The sequence below is a fragment of the Eptesicus fuscus genome, chromosome 1, assembly GCF_027574615.1.
Source record: "Eptesicus fuscus isolate TK198812 chromosome 1, DD_ASM_mEF_20220401, whole genome shotgun sequence".
Classification (NCBI taxonomy): Eukaryota; Metazoa; Chordata; class Mammalia; order Chiroptera; family Vespertilionidae; genus Eptesicus; species Eptesicus fuscus.
In genome coordinates, this window is record NC_072473.1 from 53345185 (window position 1) to 53355530 (window position 10346).

The 10346-nt window shown below is 41.2% G+C and overlaps 1 non-coding gene and 1 pseudogene across 1 annotated transcript; both read right to left on the reverse strand.

The window, feature by feature from the left end:
• Positions 1-851: 851 nt before the first annotated feature.
• Positions 852-8276, reverse strand: LOC103304362 (DNA damage-regulated autophagy modulator protein 2-like; annotated as a pseudogene).
• LOC114229561 (U6 spliceosomal RNA) lies at positions 7419-7525 on the reverse strand. The gene has a single exon (XR_003615578.1). It is a non-coding gene; the product is annotated as a U6 spliceosomal RNA (small nuclear RNA).
• Positions 8277-10346: the final 2070 nt, after the last annotated feature.

Sequence of the window (10346 nt, forward strand, 5' to 3'; positions counted from 1 at the left end):
CATAATTTAATCACAGAATTGGAATGGTCTGTAGAGCTTTCTCTATTGTTAGACTTCCCACCCAAACAAATTTCCCTTTTATTTAATTACTAATGGCCCGTTGCACAAAATTCATGCACATTAAAAGGGAATTAATTAGAGGAAATAATTTAATATTGCTATTTGCCCTTTCTCTATAATAGAAGTGTCAGAGATGAAAGAAAATTAATAAAATGTACATGAAAATCTTCCTCCTGTCAGAGTCTGGGGTGTGCCACGGGACCCAGAGTCAAGTCCCCACCCACCCGTGCTCGCCTTGAAATCTTGCGAGACCCAGACCCAGCTGGCCCCAACCCTGTCAAGCCCCACCAGGGAGGGGGGTGCAACCTCAGGTCCCCCGGCCCAGTGCCAGTCGGGGGGGCGCAGCCTCAGGTCCCCCATCAAGCCCTGCCAGGTGGGGGACGCAGCCTCTGGTCCCCCATCAAGCCCCGCTGGGCAGGGGGTGCAGCCTCAGATCCTCCAGTGCACACCAGGTGGGGGGCATAGCCTGAGGTCCCCTGTCAAGCCCCACCGGGCAGAGGGTGCAGCCTCAGGCCCCCCACAGCCATCTTGTGTTATGGGAACCCTGCCTCCACTGTGGGCACAGCCATCTTGTGATGGTGTGAGGGTTAATTTGCATATTACCTCTTTATTATATAGGAAGGATATGCTTCCAGTATCAGGAATTAACCCAAATAGGAAACACAGGAGGAAGAGTAGGTTCAGGGGCTAGATAATGAGTTGAATTTTGACTACATGCAGTTTAACGTGATTGTTACACAACCAGGTGTAGACAAACAACTGAAATTCAAGTCCCAATCTCAGGAGAGAGGTCAAGGCTGAAGATAAAGACTTGGGAGTCTTGGCGTGGAAGTGGTAGTTGAAACACTAAGATTGAGTAATACTGCCAAGGACAAGAGAAGACAGAATTCAAGGGCAGAGTCTCTGAGAATTTTTCCACTTGGAAAATGAGAGGAGAAATCAATGAGGTCAGAGAACTGGAAGACAAAGAAGAGAGTTTTAAGGAGAGGCTGGTCAGAGTCAATGGATGATGGAGTGATGAAGTTAGAGAGCATAGAATGAGAAAAAGTTATTTGATCTGGTGAATAAGAAGCCAGTCCTTTGATAACCATGGAGAGGACAGTCTCAGTGAAGTAGTGTCTCATCTTTACTTACCCCCAATGACTAGCTCATACATCTTTGTTGAATAATTGAGTGAATGGGTGGATGAATAATAGTTTCTGCCCCCAAAAAGGAGGTGATGGGAAAAGAGGGAAAGAGTAAACAAAGTAGCCTTTTTATCCCCTCTAAAGCAAGAGGGAAATATCAATGATAATAGAGAAATGTTAAGGTGAAAAAGAGAAAAGGTAAGGGTTATGATTTTCCCCAAAAAACATGAAGTTCATCTGAGAATGTATCACAGGCTCTATTCTCAGTTTAATGGAGTAAACTCTCAATAGGTAACAACTCGCATGTGTGCGCGCGCGCACACACACACCCTGAAATCTCCAGAGAGTGATAGAGAGTAATCGAAAGCAGGCAAATATTGGAGGGAAGTTGGAACTTAGAATAAGCGAACAGTATGGAGCAGTTTCCCATTTTTATGGCTTTAGCCTAAAGGTATGCTGCAGTCACTAAAACTATATTATGAAATCCTCATCTTTTTAGCCTGAAGAGCCAGAGGACAGGGCCTGGGACAACCATGATCTCTAGAAAGTGAGGGGTAGCTCAGAAAGAGATCCTGAGGAAGGAGCCCTAAATTATTTCCATAGATTCTCCCCAAAAATCTATGAATCACACATGCATAGGGCAGACTCAAAGCAGTTTCCATCTAAGACTAAAAGAATGGAACTGAGATTTGAGCTAGCTGTCACCAACATAGGAAAGGCAAAGTTTTCTGTTTTAACCTAACCAAGTGAATTGCCAGCTGAAACAAATACATCCACATTTTTAAAAATATTTTTATTGATTTCAGAGAGAAAGGGAGAGGAAGATAGAGATAGAAACATCAATGATGAGAGAGAATCATTGATGGGCTGCCTCCTGCATGCCCCCTACTGGGGATCAAACCCACAACCCAAGCATGTGCCCTTGACTGGAATCGAACCCAGGACCCTCCAATATACAGGCCGACTCTCTATCCACTGAGCCAAACCAGCTAAGGCCACATTCTTTTATTAATATACTAGAGGCCCGATGCACGAAGATTTGTGTAAGAATGGGCCTTCCTTCCCCTGGCTGCAGGCATTGCCTTTGCTCCAGCCGTAGCCACCTTTCTGCCTTTGCTTGCTCCGGACCGGAGCCACCTTTCCGACCTTCCCATGCTGCCCAGAGGCCCAGAGAGGCTGGGGCAGTGCAGAACACCTGCGTCATTGCCATGGCGACGACATCAAGTGTCCCACCCCCAGCTGCTCTGTGCCTGCGTATGCAAATTAACCCACCATCTTTGTTGGGTTAATTTGCATACTCACTCCTGATTGGCTGGTGGGCGTCACAAAGGTACAGTCAATTTGCATCTTTTTCTTTTATTAGTGTAGATATAGTCCTTTGTTTTTATTTTCTGGGATTAATAAAAAAGTATAGGCATAAATGGTTTTACATGATCCTCTTTAAGCTATCCTTTAAAATAATTTATAAAATGGCTTACTTCATGTCTCTTGGTTATCAGGACCCATCAATGTCACTGTCAGCCTTGATTAAGTGATGGGAAATTTCAGAGCAGAAGAAGTAACTTATGAATGTTTTCCCAATCCCTGAGAATCATAATCATCACAGAAATATTTTATCTTTTAATCATAAATCTCTGGAAAGTAGGTGTGTTCACTTACTGTTAATAGGACAAGGAGCAATGTCATAGAGCAGTGATGGCGAACCTATGACACGCGTGTCAGCACTGACATGCGTAGCCATTTCTGATGACACGCGGCTGCTGAGGCGGCCACATGCTGAGGATGAAACATTTGCGACTAGAGTCTTGGAGTTACACTCTAACTCCAAGACTCTAGTCGCAAATGTTTCATCCTCCCCTATTAGACACTCTGTGCCGGAGGTCTGTAGGCCAAAACAACAGAAGTCCAGCACAGAGCGTCTAGTTCTGGGACTTCCAGTTAAGCCGGGATCTTTGCCCTCACTTCTGCCGGCAGAGCAGGGAGCAGCAGAACGCAGCGGGGGACGCATCTCTGGGGGCCCTGCCATTACCAGTAACCAAATAACAGTTAACCACAGCAACTATTATCTACTGTTCTGGGGTGTCATGGATTTCTAATCCATCATTACTGAGATAAGTGAGGGGGAGGCTGGGAGAGGCGAGGGTTTGTGGCGTGCTATGGGTGCCGTTTCCCGCCATTAGAAATAGCGGCAGCCATTTTAATTCACATAAGGAACACCATCTTGCTCCATAGTGCAGACTCCATTTCACCACTATTACTGTTGTGCATCCTTATTAACCCCTATTTCTGCTTATTAACCCTGCCCTTTCCTGAAAGACAGTTATATGCACCATTTTGTGGTTAGGCTAGTTAACCCCTAATTGCCTGCAGTCCTAACAAGCTATCTATAATTCTATCTTCTGTCACTGCCCCCCTGATGGAGAACCCAAAAAATAAAAAACTAAGGTTAAGTAAAGGAAGTGGAAGTAGCAGTGGCCGACCCTTTCAAGAGACATGGACCGAGATGTACGGCTTTATAGAATAAAATGGCAGATCATTTTGTGTTCTATGTACTGAAATGGTAGTAAGCAGAACGTGGAATATAAATAGACATTTTGAGCCGAAGCCGGTTTGGCTCAGTGGGTAGAGCGTCGGCCTGCGGACTCAAGGGTCCCGGGTTCGATTCCGGTCAAGGGCATGTACCTTGGTTGCAGGCACATCCCCAGTAGGGGATGTGCAAGAGGCAGCTGATCGATGTTTCTAACTAACTCTCTATCCCTCTCTCTTCCTCTCTGTAAAAAATCAATAAAATATATTTTTAAAAAATAAATAGACATTTTGAAACTAATCATTCCCAGCTCTTGGAAAAAAGTGAGGATGAAAGAAAGGAATACATTTCCAGGCAGCTACACCTTTATAAGAGCCAATCTAATTCCATCCTTAAATTTATGAAAGGCTCTACAAATTTAACACCTGCAAGTTTGAGCATTGCTCACTCTATAGCTCAGCATGGAAAAGCACTCAGTGAGGGAGAATTTATTAAAGAAACTCTCCTAAGATGTGCACCAGTTCTATTTCACTATATGCAGAATAAAGATGCAATTATTAAGAGAATATCTGAGTTACCACTCAGTAGAAATATCATAAAAGAGCGAATAATGAGACTGAACACAAACGTACAACATCAATTAAAGAGAGACATAAGGAAGTGTAAATATTTTTCGATCTCTCTTGATGAAACTACTGATGTCACATCACATGCTCAGTTGGCCATTATTGGTCGATATTCTGATGGTCTCACAATGAGAGAAGAGTTGATAAAGTTAGTATCAGTGTCAACAAGTAAATCAGGAAGCGAAATATGTAAGGTTGTTATACAAACATTTCGTGACCTAAGCATTGATATCTCTAAAGTTGTGTCAGTGACGACAGATGGGGCACCAAATATGGTGGGGGGAAAAGTCAGATTTGTCAAATTGTTTACAGAAGCTATTGGACATCCGATTGTGCCTTTTCATTGTATTATCCATCAGGAGGCTTTATGTGCCAAGGCAGGATTCACCGACTTAAACGACTTAATGTCAGTTGTTACAAAAATAGTTAATTTAATAGCTGCTCGTCCCCTTCACAAGCGAGAATTTTCGGCACTTTTACTGGAGGTTGATTCCACCTACAGTGGACTGCTGATGTACAATAATGTAAGATGGCTGAGCCGAGGCAAAGTTCTTGAGCGCTTTGTGGAGTGCTTTGAAGAAATTAAGGTATTTCTTGATGATAAGGATCTGGGAAACTTTCCTCAGCTTAATGATGATAAGTGGGTCAACACCCTGATGTTTTTTACAGATCTCTCTGTTCATATTAATGAACTGAACTTAAAGTTACAAGGTTTGGGCAAAAGTATTGACGTTATGTTTTGATACATAAAAGCTTTTGAAAGTAAAGTTAAAATTTTCAAGCGAGATGTAGAAACTAAAACTTATAAGAATTTTCTCGAGTAACAAAGTATTTTGAGAAGGCCAGTACAGCTGTACAAAATGAAATGGAACTCTTGCATATGAAGTACCAGCATGTTTTAGACTCGTTACTTGACCAGTTTAGTGATAGATTTAGTCAATTTAGAAGTCTAGAACAGACCATGAAAATAATTAAGTATCCTGATGTAGTAGTCTATAGTAGTTTGGAATTAAATGGTTTCCAATGGATGCAAATTGATGATTTGGAGATGCAACTTGCAGAATTTCAAGACAGTATCTGGGCTCAGGTGTTTGTCGACTTGAGGTCAAAGCTTGAGAATCTGGAAAGGTGCCACTTGGAGAATCAAGAGGAGTGCCACTACGAACAGGAAATTTGGAGTGCCTGGAACCGACTACCAGACACTTTTAGCACCCTGAAAAATATAGCAATGGCTTTACTCACAATTTTTCCTCTACATACTTTTGTGAGGCCTTATTCTCAGCGTTAAATAATATCAAAACCAACAAAAGAAACAGATTGACAGATGAAGTTAGTAGCGCTTGCTTGGGCCTGAAGTGTACAAAATACCAACTTTCAATTGAAGATTTAGCCAATGAAATTCAGCAACAAAAAAGTCACTAATAGGCAGGTTAGTTAAAGAATTCCCCCTCCCCCTCACTTATCTTAGTTCACGGCACCCCACACAAGCTAAATAATATCAAGACCAACAAAAGAAACCGACTGATGGATGAACAAAGAAGTCACTAAGCAGGTAAGTTAAATATTTAGTTTTTGGTTTATTAAATACAATTATATATAACAATTATACATTTATGTTATTTAAACTATAAATATCGTGAAATAATGTTTTTTCCTCAAAGTGACAAACTACCCGAGTTATGCTCAGTTTTTTGGCAAAGTTTGACACACCAAGCTCAAAAGGTTGCCCATCACTGTCATAGAGGGTTAATCCATGTAAATTGGCTTCCACCTGCAAAGAAATTTTCTGAAAATCATGGAAAAAGTCAGGGGGAAAAAAAACAAAGGAAAAAATATGACATAGGCCATTCTTCTGCAGTAGTGATCTTAGGAAGCACATGGCCTTTGTCCTAGGGGTTCCAGTGGAGTTTCTGTACTACATCTGAGTCAATACTGCCACTCTACAGGGATGAGGAGCAAGTAAGCATGCCAAATGTGCTTACTGCACATCAAATGACCAGCAGTAGTCTGATCCAGAAGATTTGTTTGCCATGAATTTGGGGCTACATTTAGTAGGTAAGGACTATCTGAACAAACATATACAATGAGCCTATACCAAAAGTTAGCACAGCTCCACATATATGTATAGCAAAAAGGTTGTTTTCTGGAAGTTTTCCACAAAAAGAAAGTCCTAAACAACTCAGCAATCAGAGTATGAGGCCAGCCTTGTTTAACCTGGTAATATATTTCGCTTCAGATTCAGAGCATGAACTTGCTTATAACAAACATAAATGGCAGCAACACATAAAACTGTGGTGAAATTTAGCATTGCCCCAAATGCTAAATGTATGAAAATATGAAAGCAGCAGCATTCCAAAAGACAAGGGCTGAGGGAAGGAAACTGAGGCCTTGCTAAAAGCACCATATCTCAAACTGGTTTTAACACTTATCTGTTACTTGCTCATTAAACTTTAAGTTCTGTGAGAGCAGGAACCAACTGTTTTGTTCACCATTATATTTTCAGCTCCTTCGCTCATCTAGGGGAAATGATGAACAACATATACTGAGGAACAAGAACAGAACCAGAAGCAAGGAGGCATCGATCGGACTATCGGGCCTCAGAGGGAGGATAGGGGAGGGTAGGGGGAGGGTGGGGGGAGGGGGAGAGTTCAACCAAAGGACCTGTATGCATGCATATAAGCCTATCCAACGGTTAAGTTCAACAGGGGATTGGGGCATGCGTGGGGAGAGGGGGGGGATGGGAAGGGGGGGATGAGGACAAATATGTGACACCTTAATCAATAAAGAAATTTAAAAAAAAAAAAATAAAAAATAAAAAATAAAAAAAAAAAAAAATATTTTCAGCTCCTGTTTTAGTACCACTCTTCAAATCTGCCCAAACAGATTGCCCCCCCCCCTTTTGTAGATCCTTGCTAGGGTGAGCTGACCAGGGCTGGCCACAGGGTCCAGAGCCTGCAGGCAGCACGGAGATGGGGTGGGCCTGGGGGTGCACACCTGAGCAGCCAGGCCTGGCCAGGGTGCCTATGTCCACACTCTTTTCTTGTGTGTGTGTCTTTTTTTGTTGTTGTTATCTTTTTCAAAAATATGGAACACTTCACGAATTTGCATGTCATCCTTGCACAGGGGCCACGCTAATCTTCTCTGTATCGTTCCAATTTTAGTATATATGCTGCCAAAGACAGCACTATATCCACACTCTTGAGGAATATAACAGAATCAAGAGTTTCTATAACAGCATTCGCAATGTCCAGGAAACCCTCTAAAATCACTCAATAGATAAAGAATTGAGAAAAGATGACCCATTCTCAAGAGAAAAGTCAATTAATGGAGGCCAACCCTGAGATGATGATGCTCAATGAGGAGAGAAAAATACCCCAGTAATGAATGAAAAGATAGGTGAAAGTCACCTGGTATATCAGACCACAATTACAAGTAAATAGGACTGTGTTTAAACCTCCTTTCACTTTATTTTTATTTTTTTCCCAATTTTTTTATTAAGGTATTATATGTGTACATATCTTACCATTGTCCTTTCACTTTAATTTATATACTAATGGCCTGATACCATTTGTCGATTAACTGAATGCATGGCTTTGTGAAAGGATGCTAATAAGAATGACCTCAGGGAAAGAAGGGGATCATCAGTGGAGACTGCCAGAGGCAGAAGGCAAGACTAAGCAGAGACCAGAGAAAGTAAACATGAAAGAACAGGAAATAGGTGGAGGAAGGAAAGACAAGAGAATAGGTATGTATACTTCCACACATTGGCGCCCATATGAAAAAGAGGAGCTAGTCATGGGTTTTTATAACAGGCATAACTAGCATATTTTTCATGTTACTTTATTATTATCTGTATTAAGTGTATATTTGTGCTTCATGTCTCACTGTTTCTCCCAGGGGCCAGCTGTTATTTCTTCGACTCACATATGCTGTCATATCGGCCTGATGCTGCCAGGGAAGATCAACAGGACACTAGAGCTGGACATTCTGGAGCCTACTCTTGAAGAAAATTGCATAACCACATGCCTATCTATGTGAGTTATAGATTTAGCAGGCTATGTGGCACAGTCAGGAACCTTCTGAGTGATAAAGGGGATCTGGATAGGGATTTAGGGTGTCCCAGAGGCATTTATGGTAAACAAGAAAGTAGATAAGTTTTCTTTGGGCCTAAACCTCATTTATGACAAACAACTCAACTAACTGAACAATGCTGGCTCATAGCCAAGACCATTTTCATAAGATGTTTATACAATTCTGTTGACTTTGTGTACTACTTCTGTCATCCTTGAAGCTTGTACTGGGCTAGTGGGGTGACTGATAGGGGATTTTAATTTATTAAATGTCAAGTGAGGATGTTGGGATTAGAAATTAATTTCAACATGGCTTGGTTTGAGTACCATCATTTCCCGGAAAGACAGGCTTTCTAGCAACCTTGTTTTGTTTTGTTTTTTCCATATGATAATCCATCCTTTAACCCATCTGGAAACCAGGAACAAAGAGACTGAACCTTAAAAGAAGGACATGTAAAAGGACCAATACAAGATCTTTGCATCATCCATTGACCTTTATAGGGTGGGCATAATTGTCTTAGAGTTCCTGATGATCTAGTCTGTAATATAAAAGATTGTGGCTTCGATTGTGGCTACTCTGTGCTAGAGGCATGCACTGCCCAATACAGTAGCCACCAGCCACATGTGACCAAATTTGAATTAAATTAAAACTTTAGCTCCTCAGTTGTCTGGCCACACTTCAAATGTTCATTAGGCATGTGTAGCTAGTGGCTGCCACATTGGACAGTGCAGATGTAGAACATTTCCATCATCACGGAAAGTTCTTTTGGATAGCACTATAAATCTGGACTCATGAAATAGTTATTTGTGAGCAGGCATCCCTGCATTTGCATCTAAAGTGACTGATTTTTTTTTCTTACTTCGTGTTGTCCCTTAGCATTAATGTGTTCAGAGTGACCCCCGGGGAAGCTGAAGCAGTTTAACAGACTTATTAGCCCTTTGCCACACATGCATATCAGAGTTCTTTAAGGAATGGCAAATATGGTATATTCATTAAATGTAATACAGTACAGCAGTTAAAGGGAATAAACTAGATGTATCAATAAGGATAGATCTCAAAAACATTTTTGTGAGAAAAAGTTGCTGAATATAATAATTTATTGAACACAAAACAATACCACATTTTTCCCATGAAAGACTATTTCTTAAAACGGTCTAGAAGAATACATACCAAACTCATGACCATGGTAACTTCAAGGAGGGGGAAAAGTAAGTGGGATAAGGGACCAACATGACTTTTAGCTTTTTCTGTAATAGTCTAAAGTTTTAAAGGAAAATATATTCACATACTTCTTGTGTAATTACAATTTTAAAACAGGACTCAAATTTATATATAAATATGTAAATATATGGTGGTGAGAAAAATAAGGGAAGTACACAAAACCTTAAAGATAGTTGTATTAAGATTGTGGAGAATTTTCTTACATTTTCCTATTTTTAAAAAAGTTTTTGTTTTGTGGCTATAATGTTAATAGAATAAAAATTTTTAAATAAAATTTTATTTAACTTTTTGTCTGCCTTTCTGCTGCTGACATAGTATTATCACGTATAAGGTATAGTATTAAGAGGCAATTGGCGCCCTGGCTGGTTTGGCTCAATGGATAGAGTGTCGGCCTGCGGACTGAAGGGTCCCGGGTTCGATTCAGGTCAAGGGCACATGCCTGGGTTGCGGGCTCAGTTCCCAGTAGGGGGCGTACAGGAGGTAGGTGATCAATGATTCTCTCTCATCATTGATGTGTCTATCTCTCTCCCTTCCTCTCTGAAATCAATAGAAATATTTTTTTTAAAAAGAGGCAATTGCCGAAACCGGTTTGACTCAGTGGATAGAGCATCGGCCTGCAGACTCAAGGGTCCCAGGTTCGATTCCGGTCAAGGGCATGTACCTTGGTTGTGGGCACATCCCCAGTAGGGGGTGTGTAAGAGGCAGCTGATCGAT